Source organism: Protopterus annectens, chromosome 10.part0, assembly GCF_019279795.1.
Source record: "Protopterus annectens isolate FY-2018-M chromosome 10.part0, PAN1.0, whole genome shotgun sequence".
In the NCBI taxonomy this organism is placed as follows: Eukaryota; Metazoa; Chordata; order Ceratodontiformes; family Protopteridae; genus Protopterus; species Protopterus annectens.
The window spans coordinates 842988300-843000799 of record NC_056744.1 but is presented as its reverse complement, the minus strand read 5'-3'; the positions used below and the strand labels follow the sequence as shown (position 1 = coordinate 843000799).

General features: G+C 39.4%; 1 long non-coding RNA gene across 1 annotated transcript in view; it reads left to right on the top strand.

Moving 5' to 3' along the window:
* Positions 1–3628: 3628 nt before the first annotated feature.
* LOC122812811 overlaps positions 3629–12500 on the top strand; it is a 14574-nt gene continuing 5702 nt past the window's right edge. The window contains exon 1 of the long non-coding RNA XR_006366577.1: positions 3629–4814. This is a non-coding gene — a long non-coding RNA (uncharacterized LOC122812811). The remainder of the gene's footprint in view (positions 4815–12500) is intronic.

The window sequence follows — 12500 nt, the reverse complement described above, 5'->3', positions numbered from 1 at the left end:
AGAGGGCGGCTCTTACCTGAGCATCTGAGATGTCAGGGGGGCAGCACTCTGCTGGGATAGATATTTGCCCTTTTGGTGGGGAGGGGGGGGGAGAAGTTTGCGATGAACCTGTCAGCTAGGATGTTGGCAATGTCTGTGGGTTCGGTGTATTTTTTGTCATTTTGGACTAATTCTGAGCATATCTGGGAATTCCCACCCAGATTACTAACATAACTAAAGAAAGCCTTGTGATTATCCTTAGTGTCCTGTGCAATTTTTCTCTCGAAGCTGACCTTAGACGATTTTATGAGTGCCCGTAGTTTTTTGCTAATACTGATTAGAGATGCCTTCCCTTTTTGGGATTTTGCTCTATCATGTTGTAGATTCTTCCTTCTATTGTATAGTTTGTTTATGGCTGGGGTCCACCAGACAGGATGTCTGCCTTTGGAGGATTGGGTCTTAGTTTTATTTGGGATTGCATGATCCATGCATTCCTGAAGATGTTCATAGAATGCATTTATAAAGGATTCTGCGGTCTGGGCCGTATTTTCCACAGCCCCGGGGGCTTTGAAGGATTCCACCTTGGTTTTGAGGAGTGTGAAATTTGCTTTAGAGAAGTTTTTCACTGTGGTTTTCTGAGCAGGGGGTGGGGTTGGGATGTGAATATCCAGTGAGATTAGTTTATGGTCTGATCTTACCAGTGAGGGATACACTTCTGGTCTGGAGCATAGAGTCCCCATGTTGGTGATGATCAGGTCCAGTATGTTTTCCCCTCTTGTGGGAGTGGTAACAAGTTGTTCCATAGCATTTGAGTTTATAAATTCTAGGAACCTTTGGGCTAGGGTGTTGGAGCTAGAGTAATGCTCCCAGCCTATGTTTCGGTAGTTGAAGTCGCCCAATATAATGGTGTTTGGAGAGACCTTCATATTTTCCAGTGTTCTCAGGAAGGCTGAGTGGGGTTCCTAGGTTTGGGAGGGTGGTCTGTAGCAGGTTATAAACTGGAAGGCAGTTTTACCCACTGTTAGTTGCACATGGATAGTCTCTGATGCTTCATGCTGTGCCACAAACCTGGAGGTGTGGGTATCTTTGACGAATATTGATACTCCCCCCTCCTTTTGTGGTTCGGTCCAAGTTTTGGAGCCAACAAGCATGGTATGAGGTATAACCTGGTAGTGCTGGGGTGCTCTCGGGAGCCTTGAACCAGGTTTCTGTTACTGCACAGATATCGATGTTCTCCATGCTAAGGAGAGTTTCGAGTGAGTGCATCTTGAGGTTTAGACTTCTGGCATTGAGTAGCATTACTCTTAGTTTCTTATCCCTTGTGATACCTATGGAGGTGGGTTTGTCTTTTGAGCCTTGCCTAAAAAAGGCACTATGGGGGTAGCAAGAGCCTTTGCCAATATCCGAAAGCCCAGGGGTGACAGGTGCAAGCCATCCCTAGCGAAGCATCGTGGCTTGTCGAGCATGTCTTCCCAGGCTGACAGGCATTGGATCCCCTTTGAATGACACCAATACTTAAGCCAATTGTTGAAATTGATCATCTTGTCTTCATATTGTGGCATCATTCTTGGTGAGGGTAAGATGCTACTCAAGGTCAGGGTCATACCGGCCTGGGCTACATGCTCAGAGAGCTCCTCTATGTCTCTTTTCATGTAGTCCAGGGAGGTACGTCTCAGGTCATTCACACCAGCATGGACAATGATTGAGTCATATTTGTACTTGCCTTGGAGTGACCTGAGTGCTTGTGTTATGTGGCGGATCCTAGCGCCCGACAGGCAGCTCACCGTGAACTTCTCCTTGTTCAGCCTGGTGAGCGGGTCATCAGTGTGCCTGATGATAGAGTCACCTATTACAAGTGTATCAGGTGTGTTGTTTAGCCTTAAGGGCTGTGACTGTTCGGCACACTGGCTTTGTGAGTTATGTGTTGCACGTGTTTTGTTTTGGGGTAGTGGTTGCTTGGGTGTCTGCTTTGGAGGTCTCTGCTGCTTAGGCAGATTTTTATTTAGAGCCTCTGAGTATGTTTTTGTGTGTTTATGTGTTTGGTTTGCTGTCGTGGTAGGTCTATGTGAGACTGGAATTGTAGTGAGTGTGGTTTTCTTCTCCTCCTCACTAGTTACGCCAGTACTGAGTTGAGAGAGCTTAGCCTCCAGTTTGTCTATATGGTTGCATCTCTCAGATGTGTTGGAATTTGTTGGGAGGAGGAGAGGGTTGTCTGTGTACATGAGGCAGTTGTAACATTGCCTCAAGATTCCCAGATTCACCAGCTGGACCAGAGAGGAGATTGACAACTGACCTTTGGACATGCTAGAATAGTATTGGGAATTCCTTTATAACTGAAAAAAAGGGCCAATGGGGAACAAGGCACTCAAGGTGAGTTTGTGAGGGTGTAGTGCTTTTAATTTTTTAGTGCTGACTTAGTGAGCAAGTGCCAGGTAACTTAAATGCAATGTGTTACAGGTAACTTAAATGCAAAAATGACAAACAGTAACTTTCAGCTGGTTAATTTGTGGCTGACTGGCTGTGGTTGGGTGGTGAGAGGCTGGCTTTCCTGAATTGTTTACAGTTATGAAGGTATGCGTCAAAGGCACTGATATGGATTGCTGCTGTGGTCTGCAGCTCCTGAAGAGTTGGCATACCTCTCAACTGTACACATTTTCAAAGAATGTCAATGGGTTACCAGATTTTTGCCTTATATTTTTGGTCTGTTTTTTCATAAACCAAAGGTTTCCTGGCAAATTAGTGTAAATCATTAAAGACAGAAGTTACAAAATAATAACAGACATCTGAGTTTCAGATTTAATACCCTTCAGTAAATGCGTGCTAATGCAAAACATGTTATTCTATCAACCTTCTAAGTTTTTAGGAGCAATATTTAAAAATTGTCCTACTTTTATTTCTGGCTTTGTCCAAATTTCTTGCTCTAAGAGATGTAGAGGTATATTATTTTGGTTTGAAATTTGGTGGGGTACTGTAACCGGTGTTCTAGGGTGTGGTCGTTGGTGCTGGTGCTTGCGGCACTTAATACCTAAAACCCCAATGGGGAATCAAGTGTGGGAGACTTTTGTTGTCATTCTCAGTGTGTCCAAAATGTTTTTTTATCAAGCTCTTCAGTTTCCTTCCGCATCGTAAGCTTCCTTGTGGGTAGTGTCTGTAGATTGTATTTTCTGATAAGTTTTTCTACTGGGCTGGTACTCAGCTGGATGATGAGTGCTGGCTAGCAAGATTTGTGGGCTTGGAGGCACCCACGATTAACAGCTCCTCGACGTGCATGCCTGGTGGAGCGATAATGCTTGGCTGCTCTTCCGGTCATCTGTTTAAAAAAAAAATACAAACAAAAAATAAATGAATAATACTTTAGACGAAGAAAAAATAGCTGAATAAAGGAGGGGAGATATCAAAGAGGTGGCAAATTAGTGACAAATCATTAAAGACTGAAGTTAGAAAATAATGGCATACATTTGGGTTTCAGACTTTATACCAGTCAAAGTTATGCAAATATAAAATCTGTTATCCTATCAAATTTCTAAGTTTTAGAGTAGTATGTGTTTTTAAATATTAGCTGGAACACTCAACAATTATTTTTGAGGGTGTGTCCTTAATGTTGTGACACAAGTTTTAGTATTTAACTGGTTAAGGGAAGACACAAAGGTTCTGATGATGTCTTTTTATAACAAGACGAAAGAGCTAAATCTGAAATGATGTACTTGGAATAAAGGTGGAATTTGATTATTGCACTACCGCTGCGTCCAGTTCATTTTCATTTTACTACAGTTGTTGGAAGTGTTGGATTCATTGGTTTGTTTTCGTTTGTTGTACATTACGGATATCCAACAACATGGCAGCGGAAGGTTCGCAGGACTTATTTCCGAATACTTTCACCGGCAACATTGATCTTACCCTGCTTATCCAACAGATGACCCAACAGATAATGCAACAGGTAACCAACATCGAATAAAAATGCTATGCAGAATATAGAGACTGGTAATGCTAAAAGGAACAGCAATCATAACGTGGAACCAGGTGAGAGCAATGTTCGGCGAGAATATGTTAACAGCTCTCAAAATAACAACTGGCTGGATACGTTAACTTTCATTAATACGAACTGTGTAACCAATAGTAATAACAATAATTTTACAGTATTGGAACAGATTCAGCAACTAGAAAAACAGTTGCATAGATACAAATCAGTACAGTTGTATAATAGTTTTTTTAGCCAAAAGCAATTGAAGGGGACGTGTGCCGAAAGGTTTACGAGTGTGGAAATACCTTCAGGGAGTTGCACCGGATAGTGTTTTCCGCTATGAATTGTTAGAGCTGCTTGATCGGACCAGAATCAATATGATGAGGATTATTATCAAAGAAAATGAGAGACACCTAAAAGAACTGAAGGAGTCAGTACAGAAATGGGTGTACTCTATTACACAAGACATGGTTTATCCACTGTACAAGAATCAGTATGAAACAACATTTCAAAAGGTGGAGAATAAAATCAACTCATCAAGGGACAAAAAAACAAACTGGTGCAGGATGACCTAGACTATGCTAATAAAACAGTATACCCAAAACCATATTCCCCACACACTAACAACAAAAACTTTAATGGAGGGGCATATGATAGGGGGGATAATGTACAACAACGACAAACAGTAGTTCCTTTAGACAATGGAGGACCAAGGTGATTGGAAAGGATAGCCAACCAACAGAACAGAAAAATTATGAACAACTTTGCACATTTGAGGAGAGGGTCTACGGGCTTTGCCCAATACAGGCAACAGAACAATAGGAACTAGCAAAGATGGAGATGATGATGCACACCATACATGAAGGGACAACAGGTATGGTGAATATTACAGAATTTAAACAATTCAAAATGTACAATTTTATGGAATTAAATATTGAACCAATAAATCATAAACTATTCTTGAAGGGTTTTAACTTGATACTCACGAGTAGAGCTAATGTTGAGCATACCCTTGTTGATTTAAAGTTGTTTACCCGACAATTAAACCTGGATTTATTATTTGGTGGAGATGAAAACACCACAACAAATAATGTAGATGTATTAAAGTGTAAAAGTGTCATCAACCCACCCCTTAACCCTGTTGTTCAGACATTTGAACAAGTGTGTGAAAGGGAGACCACAAACAAGAAATAATCAGCAATTTTATAATCTCTCCCCCCAAGAAAAATCTATATTATCTGCTATCACAAATGACAAAGAAGTCAGATGTATGCGACCAGATAAAGGTGGGGGCTTGATTATTATGTATAACTTGTATTACCAAGGCTGAATGCTAAAACTTTTGAGTGACACCAGTGTATACACCAGTGTGTCCCTTAATGAAATAAACATTGCCTTTAGGACCATAAAAGTGGCCTTGGATGAGCTCCTGTTGTTTGACAAAATTTCCATGGATTTATACAACTTTTTAATGGTGAAAATTAATCTCCAGAATTTTTGGCATACCTAAATTACATTCTGACATTTGTGATCCACCCCTACAAGCAGTGGTTACATCAGTAGGTTCCATCACGGAGCCACTGGCTAAATATATAGATGTAACATTGAAGAACATCTACCATCCTTTCCACCATATTGTACGAGACTCATGGGATTTCCTAGATAAATTGAGGAATATAGACAGTACAGACTGTTTATCACATGACATCAAAAATCATTTCTCCGTCATTCCCCATGAAACTAACCTTAATTGTTTCAATGATATCGTTAAAAGATTTGGTGGGGTGTCCGAGAATGACCTGATGTTAATTCAAGTATTTATGGACATTGTATTGAACAACAATACTTTGGTGTTCTGTAACAAATTCTACAAACAAAGCTCGGGGGTTGCAATGGGAGCAATATGTGCCCCATTGTTTGCCAATGGGGTATTACTCAAATGGGAGATGGATATTGTGTTCATGTTGCCCCTGTTCAAGCTTTGCAAGGCATATTTTAGATATTTGGATGACCTGTTTATTATCTGGCAGGGTAACATAGATGAATATAATATGTTTTTAAGGCAATTAGAAACCAGTACTGATTTTTTTTTACATTTTACACACTGTATTGATTCTGTAGCTATTAACTATTTGGATATTAATGTTTCTCGATCAAATATAGGGAATTTTTCAACTAGAATTTATAGAAAATCGACTCACTGCAACACTTTTTTTATTTTTTTCGAGCTGTCATCCTTCTCACCAAAAAAGGGGCATTGTAAAAAGCCAATTCATTAGAGCATCAAGGCTCACATCTGATGATAAAGTGTGTACAGATGAGTTTCTCATGCTAAAAACATGTTTTTGGAGCGGGATTATCCCAGACAGCTACTTGATGAAATGGAAGGTTGGTACTAAGAGAAAGAAAGGGCATTTATGGCCCCATTATAAAATATGGTAGCAACAAAATAGAGCATGAAATGGGGAACACATATAAAAATTTTTGTGAGTCCACCAACATGGTCTTCTACTATTCAGTGGATGCAAAAAACATTGAGAATATTATTGTTAAAAATTGGCATATACTGAGTTGTGAAGACAGCACGAAAAAGTTGGGTAGTCATACTCCAAAATTTATTTATAGAAAGAAAAACAACATGAAAAATATTCTAGAAAGACCCCTTAATCAAGACCATTACCAATAACTAGGAGTTGTGGTAGATGTAATCAATGTTGTTTTGTCAACACTAACTATAATGAGCATCTTAGAGAAAGTATTCAGAGATATACAAAAGATGGGAAATTGAATTGTTTCTCAGATAAAATTATTTATTTTGCAGTATGTAACACCTGTGAGGCATTTTACATTGGAAAAACTAACAATGCACTTCATAAAATAATATACCAACATGTTTATAGCATTTCCAAAGGTGATAACAAAAGTGCACTAGCAAGACACTCGATGACATGTAATAATTTTAAAAAATTCAAATTTTTTTGTAGTGGAACAGTTGTCTATCCAGGTACACAGGGGATTGGAAGAATAAATTATATCATTTGGAAAGGTTATGGCAGTTAAGGATGGATGCTACAACCCCCCTTGGGCTAAATGAGAACATTTCTATTGTTAGTGAATTGAGAAGCAGATCGAAGAAAATTTAGTTACAATATATCATTTTATTTTTAATGTATTATTTACAATATAGGTGGTTTATGCAGCTTTTTAAAAAAAACAGGGTAATACATATGAAATGTTAATCTAAGTATTAGTGTAGTATGTGTCTTTAAATATTAGCCGGAACACTCAACAGTGATTTTTGAGGGTGAGTCCTTAATGTTGTGACGTAAGTTTTAGTATTTAACTGTTTTTAAGGGAAGAAACAAAGGTTCTGATCATGTCTTGTTTATAACAAGACAAAAGCACTAAACCTGAATTTAAGTACTTGGAATAAAGGTGGAATTTGATTCTTGCACTACCACTGCTTCCAGTTCGTTTTCATTTCAAATAGTTTGCAAGAGCAGAATTAAAATTGACCCTGTTTTTGTTCTTTGTCCCATTTTATTTATGGCTGTATCCAGACTTCTTGCTCTAAGAGGTTGAGAGTTATGCACAGAATGGCCGGGTCTTTGCTTCATTATCTGGCAAATTACTGGCGAATCATTAAGTTTGAAGTTAGAAATGATGACAGTCATTTGGGTTTCAGATTTCCTACCCTTCAGAAAAGCCATGCAAATGCAACACTAGCTAACTTTCCTACTGCCCAGATGTGGCAGAAAGGACATATTTAATTTCATAATTTAGGTCCGTTCTTCGAACTTTGGTGGGTTCTCGATTTTTGAGCCTCCAGACCCGACAGCTAACTTAATGCAGATGGTAAGGGGTAAACATAGTGTTAATGTGCTTGCTTTATAGATACAAGGTAAAGGGTTTGATTCCATCTTTAATTCAGGGGTCACTGGGGGGGGGTTGCAGACCCCGTATGTATGAAGGGGTTGAACTGGTAAGCACAATACTTTTAATATTGTTCTTGCAAGATAGTTAACCTAAAATGAACCTATGAAAAGGAACGAGCACTTCTTCATTTTTTCCATCATTTTCTCTCAGAGGTTGAGAGGAAGGCAAGCATTAACAGGAAAGTACAGATAGGGTCTCACTTTTAACATTGCTCTTAAAATTGGGGGATTGCTTGTGTAGAAAGTGGGGTAGACAGGCAGTTTCTGGGTTGTGGGGGTCAGAGTTTTAGTGACTATCTCTTTCATTGATTTTACCAGCATGCTTGGATTCATTCACCCACATACCCACAATCGAGGTTATTTTGTGCCACTTTGCATTAGTTTATTTCCTGGGAATTTCGTGGCCATAGTGTGTTTTGTGCATATAATGCTAGCTATGGTGTCTATTAGCTGAAGCAGTAAGTAAAGGAATCCTGTAGGAGAGGTCTGTGTGCATTTGTCTCTTGTGAGAATGAGTTGTTGGGGAAGATGGTGGCTTTTCTGTGAGGGCTAGTGCCACTACTACATGCGTGTTTCTCATCTGAAATCTGTTGTACATTTGGTAATGTTATGAGGGTTTATGTTAGGTGTAAAACCTCTCCTTTAACATGGATGCCGTCACAGGCTCCATGAGTTGCTGTATTGAGAGAGGTATGGAATGGTTTAATTTTTCTGTACCCTGATTGTTTCTCCTTCCATCTCCAACATGAGGAATGCTGCCACTATAACGTGGAATAAATGGGCAAAAGGGGGAACACTAACAACTGTAACTGGGAAGCTCATAGGATGGTTAAATGCAATCATTTTATTTCTAGAATAGGTCTTTTAATGAAATATGATTCAGATCTCTTTACCATTCATATCAGTTAAATTCTTATCACAGAATGTGTGACAGACTTTTTCAATGTGGAACATCGAGTAGCAATACGTTTTATGACCCCAAGTGATTAACGTTCCCTAAAATGAGATACACTTGAGAGGTATGGGTATGTTATGGAGGTATTTTACTCTTTGTTTTAAGCATTTTAATTCCATTGCTGGGTACATGTTGCTGTTAGAGCCACTTGTAGAACAAAGCAGCACATGGGAGGGTGAGCTTAGGGGTCATTTAAAAGCATAGGTTCAGCTGCTGCTGCTTGTGTCATAAAACTGTTTTGCTGCAGTATGTTCTTTTGCTGGCTGTGAAAGGATTTGCTGAGGGATATGGTGGTGCCATATTATTGAGGATAGGGGATGGGGGGAAGGTAGCAGCTGTGCAGGTGATGAAAAAGTTAGGCCCTTGGCAGTACCTAATGTTGAAATTAAGAGGTTTTTGTTTATGTGTGTGCAGAGGATTTACAGTTTTCTTTTCTTTTACAGATGAGGAAGAGCAGAGTGGGAATCGGTCAGTGGCCTGAATGAATTGAACTTGAAGGGTGATGGATACTGCTGCAGTGGATGTTCCAGCCATTAGAATGGTGCAAAATGAGGTTGCAGGTAGTCCTACTGTATTAGAGGCTCATTTAGGTACATCAGAGTTGGTGCAATTTGGGAGTAGTGTGGGGACTGGTGAGGATGAAGTACATCAGGGTAGGCTGAAGCAGGTTTGTGGTTTGCTTATGGGGACTTGGGAGTTGTCCACAGGTGGGGGGAGTCACAACAGCATGAGGTTGAGTCAGACTTTGTGGGCACAGGAATGGAGTATAAGTTTTAGGGTGTATATTACGTTATCAAAAATTTAAAAGTTCGAATGTCATGTAGTCGACACCATATGATTGAACTTTTAAAAGCTCGAAAAGCTAAAAAAAAATAAACAACAGAAAAAACCTACCTGACTGTTTTAAGCAGGGGCCAAGCATCCCAGCACCCCCCACACCCCCCGGTCTTTAAATATACCAACTCCGAGATCGCACTACAGTGCATGGAAGGGAAATCTTCCCATTTTACACTGTACAGAGATCTCCATTGAAATCTTCTAACTTTTAAAAGTTCGATCTTATTGTGTCAACCATATGACGTTCAAACTTTTAAAAGTTCGATAACATAATATACACCCTAAGTTTTACTTTGCCAAGGCTATGGCAATGGGTTGCTAGGTGGCTGGTGCTACTTTGAGAGCATATTAGGTTGTTAAAGGGGATTTACAATTCTTGCAGATGCAGCAGGAAGTATTGGGATGGGGGTATACTTTGGGGGAATGGTTTTTGGATTGCTTGCCAGCAGGATGGAAGGACATTTGGAGCATGGATGTTATTGTTTCAAGTTTGGTTCAGTTTTATCTGTCATCAAAGGTCTAGCAGGAGACATTGAGGGGGAAAAGGGTTAATTTTCATTTGGACAGTAGGCAGTGGTACACGCCCTTGGTGTTGCCTGGCAAGGTGTCAGGTTGGCTTGGAATGATCAGATGTGTGGTACATGATTTTCTGGGCAGCTTTTAAAAGGAAGGTGTATAGTAGGGCATTGCAAGATTTTATTAAATTTTGTGTTATGGCTACTTGAGGATGACGGAGTTCTATGGGAATGGTTGTTGAAATATTGGGATCAGGCTTGGAACAAGGTAAGGCATTTCAATCGGTCAAGATGAATTTAGCTGTGATTAGTATAGTTGCATGGGTGGCAGGGATATGTGACTACATAATTTTGGATTGTGGTAGTATGTTGAAGGATTGAGGTAGGCTTGATAGTGTGAAAACTGCCAGACAATGGCTATTGACAAGACAGGTTTGAAGGGTTTGTTTTGGGGATTCCCATTAGTAAATGGAGACTCATTGGACTATACCTGGGGTGACGTTCCCTTTATGGAGGCATTATGGAACTCTTAAGGTGTCAGAGTACTTTTGTTTGTTAATTTGGCAAAATTTTCAGTTTTCTTCTTCTGTGTGTATTTGCTTGGTTATATCTAAATGGATCAGTTGGAAAGGGCAGGCAGCTAGTATTGGGAAAAGTCAGGAATTAGTGGTTATGTCCAAGGGGGTGGGCTTAGAGGTGCTGTGGTCTTCATGTTGGGAGTCCTTTAGACTTTCTTTTGTTCTGTAAAGGGCAAGGTGATGGTTAGTCTGTTTGGGAATATGACGAGGAGAGTTTTTTAGTGTGGGGTATTCTGGGAAAGAGGGTGACCATTCATTCTTGCTGTGTGGTAGGGTATTGGACTTAGTGAGGAAAGGCATATTGATTGAAGTCATTAGGATGGTGGGTGGTTGGTCATTGAGTGCTTTCTTGTTCTGTAGCAGATAATTGGGTACAGTGACTGGCTAAAGTAAATTTTCTAGGAAAAAAATGTTATTTTGGTCATGTTTATATCCACTGGGTGACAAAAGGGGACTGCAGTTAAGCTGGAAGGCCTGTAATTGGGTTTGCATTGAGAAGCACTGAACTTCTTTGCATCCTGGTAGTACATTTGGTAGGTAATGATCTGTGAATAATTCTGAAGCCACAGTTATTGGTAAGGATAAGTGACTACCTATTTATTTTAAGAGGCTATACCCAATCATGTGTGCTATGTGGTCACAGGTAATTCCGAGATTAATTGGGATGTGGATATGGCTCATCGGTTTGTTAATATTAAGCTACTTAAGCAAGTGGCTGCTTTGGGTTGTTATATGATAGGGCATTGGTATGGCTATGACAGGGATCCATTTTGGTTCAGAGAAGATGGAGTAGGCATGAATGATTTTGGTTTGGACCTTTTCAGTGTACACTTAGGTTTGTTTTGGAGGCTTTGCTGAAGGTTTTGTAGTGAATAAGGGGGGACAGCCTGTGTTAGGATGGTTGGTGGAGAAGAGGGGGTAGGCTTGTCCCTCTTCTTTCCCCCTCTGGTGTTTGATGTTTAATTCAATGAGTTGGGAATGAAAGTGAGCGATGGGACACTGTTTGATAAGTAAGTAAGCGAACAAAGCTGGGGATGCTGCTTTATAAGTAAATAAGTGATTAAGTTAGGAAGCTGCTTATTTGGTTAGGGGAGCGGGGTTATGCTGCCCTAGTAAATAGTTATATGGATTTTCATGTTGTGATCAATAAATTAAAATATTGTTCAATAAAGTTATCGTTATAGAAGTTTAATAAAGGTCTTCAAATGTCATTTGGTGTGGTGTATTTATTTGAGGGGGGCTGGGGCATATACTTACTAAGACATACATCGTAGTTACATAACTTTTTGCTAAAATCTAATGATTGTATCCTACCAATTGTAATAAGCATAAAAACTTCACATTAAAATGTATTTTGACTATGCCTTAAAAAGCCTCAACAATGAAAACTATTTTATTTTTAATAGTAAATCTTTAAGTATGAGCCATGTACCCTCTATAGGTACATATGTGACAGCCCAGATTTAAAGGTGCTCATCTTGACAAAACGTTCATGACAGTTAGGCATTACAATTGTAACAGCAGTACTATGTTTTATCTATTTGTCTATCTAACTAGTTATTTATTTATGTACTAAGTTATATATGCAAGTATGTATACTTGTTTACTGGATAGTGTAGTAATCACTGCTGACCTTTTCCAAGTACTGCTTGAGTGAAACCATGACAATTCATAAACAGCTAGTATAAAGACAGAAAGATTGAATAATACAGGTTTTTCCTCAATAAAATATAACAGCAT